Source organism: Nematolebias whitei, chromosome 13 (genome assembly GCF_014905685.2).
Source record: "Nematolebias whitei isolate Nwh7 chromosome 13, NemWhi1, whole genome shotgun sequence".
NCBI lineage: Eukaryota > Metazoa > Chordata > Actinopteri > Cyprinodontiformes > Rivulidae > Nematolebias > Nematolebias whitei.
This window is the reverse complement of record NC_056510.1, coordinates 36,821,749-36,826,142: the sequence shown is the minus strand read 5'-3', so window position 1 is coordinate 36,826,142 and position 4,394 is coordinate 36,821,749.

The window sequence follows — 4,394 nt, the reverse complement described above, 5'->3', positions numbered from 1 at the left end:
TATGTTTCTGTCTTTTCATTCATCATTTTAATTGTGTGTTCACAGGTTCTGCACTCTCAGACTCTGACCACCAGAACACCGTGGGTCATGCACCGTGGGTCAACACTGCATCTACTCAGTGCAAACAAAATGGAGTGTGAATCATGAGGATGATGCTCAAAAGGCCTACATTAAAATTACAGCTAGCAGTACAAAGATCTAAAAGTTAAATGTGGTTTCATCATAAACACCAACTTTCCTGAACTTGGAGCATCTCCTGATGGACTCTATGTGTGATCGCTGCTGCCTGGAGAAAGTTTACTTACAAATATTGAACATGCAGCATCCAGCAGGCCGTGAAGTTCACCTGAAGAAACATCATCCATACTCTGCACAGGTACATCATCAAACCACTGTGACCTTGTGTGGAGCCAGAAAGACATGGCTGTCGTCCGTGTGTCTCCAGAACAGGAATTGTGTGAAGCTCGTCTCCAGAAAGCACGAAGCTTCTTAAACATATTTATCAGAGCACGTTTGTACTGCAGCTTCAAGGGAGACATAAATATGTTAATCATGCTATTAACTTTTATTTGAACATTTTGTGTAGCAGTTTTCTATGAAATGTATTACCTCACACAATGTTCATCATGTTTGTTACTAGAAACGTTAAATTACATAAAATGTTTACTTCAAAATAGGATCTGTTTCATTACATGTTTATTTCTTACCTGAAATATATTAATACATCAAATGTTTATTACAGATGTGATCAAGTTCATCAAGTTTACATGTTCCATGAAGTGATGAATCAAATGTTTCATGAATGTTTACCACATGAATTTTTATTTAATGAGAAAAACAACCACTTATGTTTTTTTTTCAACTGTAAATATATTTCAATCAATGAATGCAGCAAATGTAATTTTTTTCTCCAGTCTACATTTGACATATATCAGTAGCAGCATGTGCACGTTTCATTAGCATTAGATTTACAAACACATTAGAACAAATGTTCACTAAACTAAAGCACACACACCCACACACCCACACACCCACACACAATGTTAAGAAGTGTCACCTCTTCACCCCCACATGTAAGCACCAGTATAGTTAACTGGTATATTTACATGTGAGCACCAGTATAGTTAACTGGTATATTTACATGTAAGCACCAGTATAGTTAACTGGTATATTTACATGTAAGCACCAGTATAGTTAACTGGTATATTTACATGTGCGCACCAGTATAGTTAACTGATATATTTACATGTAAGCACCAGTATAGTTAACTGGTATATTTACATGTGCGAACCAGTATAGTTAACTGGTATATTTACATGTAAGCACCAGTATAGTTAAGTGGTATATTTACATGTGCGCACCAGTATAGTTAACTGGTATATTTACTTGTAACACTGTGTATTTGTTTCTCATGCAACAATCACTCTTTCCACATGAATTCTAAGGTGTGCTCGTGTGTGTTCAACATCCTTAGCATCAAGTTCACATCTCCATTTAGTGAATGATGGGATTTGAGCCTCAGCACATCATTCATTTATACTTTTGTTGGATGAAACTGGGACCCTGTGTACACAGTTTTGTTCCACCTCATGTACAACATGCGATGTGAATGCCAATAAAGACCCTTGACCTTGACTCCCACACTGTCTTTAAGATCAAAGCCTCTGTCATAACAACGTCCGCAGGTAATAATCTGGAGAGAAGGCCACAGCTTTCTGTTATGAGCTTGTCTGATGGACGTCCATCCCTTGGAAAGAAAAGAAAGACACAGGTAGGGTTTTATGTGACACCTTAAAAAGATGCAGAACAGATGCATTAGTGTTAGTGGAACCATTGAAATTGTGAGGTTTGTTTTAATGCTGGCAGAAAATGCCTAACAGTGTTAAACAATGACAACAAGATGGCAAAGCAATGAAGTCCTGTATAATATTTAATATTATAAAAAATATTTGTCCAGCTGTTTTTTATTCAGCTCTGACCTGAGCTCCCTGTTCTCCTGTAACAGATGGTTTATTTCTGCTCTTATTTTGTTCACACATTGTATTTGTACCTTTTTGCTGGTTCATGTTCCTCCTCTCCATCATCTGCAGCCTCACTGAGCTGCTCTCCTGGAGTTTCATCCACTTCATCTGAAGGTTTGTCTTGAAGAGGACATATCACAACACACATCAGTATTACTACAGTAAAAGTGACAACACTAGAAACTTTAAACAGTTTATTTCACAATAACAGATGTCCACTTTGTCTAAACTCGGAATAAGTTACATGTAAAATATAAACCTGACCTAAACCAGGTTGACCCACTTCTATGAACATGAACTAAACATGAGAACACCCGGACAAAATCATGGCACACATTTATGACACACCAACAAACTGAATTTAGACACTCACCAGAATGTCTGGAACAAATCAGCAGATATCTTGGGACGCTGGAGAAAGTTATCAGGACGTCTCACTGTCTCCTTTTTGTTACATCCTACACATGAGCTCCTCGCGTTGTTTCCTGGTGGATAATCTATTTAAAAAGTCTGTTTTTGATCTTTTTACAATTCCAGTCATGTGACCGGACATTACATCTAATAACGCAGCAATTTCGGACCATCGCTAAACTGTTTTAACCTGTAGTATGAACAGATGCTGAGATATATTCATACATTAAACGGGTTCTTCATTTTTCTGAACTGTGTAACATGCGTGCATTGAATTTAGCAAAAATGTAACGAGAGACGTTATTTATCTTTGACCCATCAAAATGAATGCGGTCATTTATTTACAGAATCAAAGTTTAACATCAAACATTTACATTAATTTGGCAAAATATGAAAATAACAACAGCATAATTAATCAATCAGGAAAACCATACGGCCATGGTTTTCCGTTGCTTCACCACAGACATTAATGAAAACATCTGGATTTATTTTCTAGCAGAAAGGAGAGTTTGAAGATGGAAAATTGAGATTTATCTTACAGAGAGATGTGTGAGGGAATTTATCTGTTTTAACCAGAACAGCACGCTCTTTGGAAATCAGCTTGTCCCAAACGGTACACTTTTGGGTGAAGGTCGACTTTACCTTTCTGAAGATAGATCAGGTCGGCGTGAAGTCCTACTTCCAGCCACTTTCAGCGTCTCCGTTGAGAACAGCTAAAATACCTCGAAAGTCGTGCGAGGTTACCCAAACAGAAGTTATAATTCCCAAAATCGTCTCTGGTTCAGCTCTGCATTCTGGATTCCAAGAACTCTGAACTCTTCTGGAACTCTTTGTGAACTCTGTAACTCTGGAACTCATCTCTTCTCAACTCTACTGTTGAACTGGGAAGTTGCCACATTTAAACGGGCTATACTTCCGGTTCATTTGAGAGCTTTCTGATTCGTGGATGGACCAGAACAGAGGTGTGGTTTGTGATGTAAGGTGTTATGGAAAGTCAAGGATTGTTTAAGAACAGACAGAAAGATATCATGGGAAAACCAGACTTCGTGGTGCCACCTCTCCTGTATCTTGCTGTAAAAGTTAAACATGACATTTCTTTTCAGTAAACTTTTTAGTTGACCGAAGCTCGAACTTTAACACACTTACAAATTTGCTCATTGAAGACAGAAAAATCAAGAAATGCATATTACCCTGATTTCTTCTTTGAATGAGGAATAAAAATCATTACTACTGTTTAAGTAAATAAAAATGAGTAGTTCACTTCAACATGTAAACATTGTTTGAACTAACACAATTTGATTATCCAAACATTTGTAAAATAGTAATGATCATAGAGAATTGTCTTTTCTACTTGATTAATTCAAGAAAGAAAGTCTCAGGATGGGTCAAACTGTATTTCTGGATGCAGATCAATGAAATGACAGTTTCTGTCCATCTGGTCAGTTTTGACATAGGCCTAGTCCACTACAGTCCCCCCTTTGGAAATCATCGCCTGTCCATGGGGATGAATTCCAAACTTGAACTTACGCCTTCGAATGTCCTTGAGCTTGATGTAATCCAGCAAGGAAGACCAAAGTCAAAAGTAATCCAGCAGGAAAACAAAAGTCAAAAGTAATTCCACAATGTTCTTGGTAATTCCATTGTGTTGATCATAATTCCATAATGTTGTTGGTAATTCCATTGTAGCAATGCTTTAACCCCTTGGAAACAGAGTCTGTAATCCACTGGAAAAAGTCATATAATCCACAACGGTAAATCCACAACGATTGGAAGTGTTGATTAATCAGCATACAGAGGGGTACCCTTGGATTGAACTGAAGATGCGGCCACTGGATGAAGAGTGGAGACCAACGTCAGGATTGCAGGTCGCCTCCAGCGAAGGTCGTCTCCAGCGACGTCCAGCCTGTGCCGTTCTGGTTCAATGTGCCATGCAATTATGTGGTTTAAGGTGGGCTTATGAAG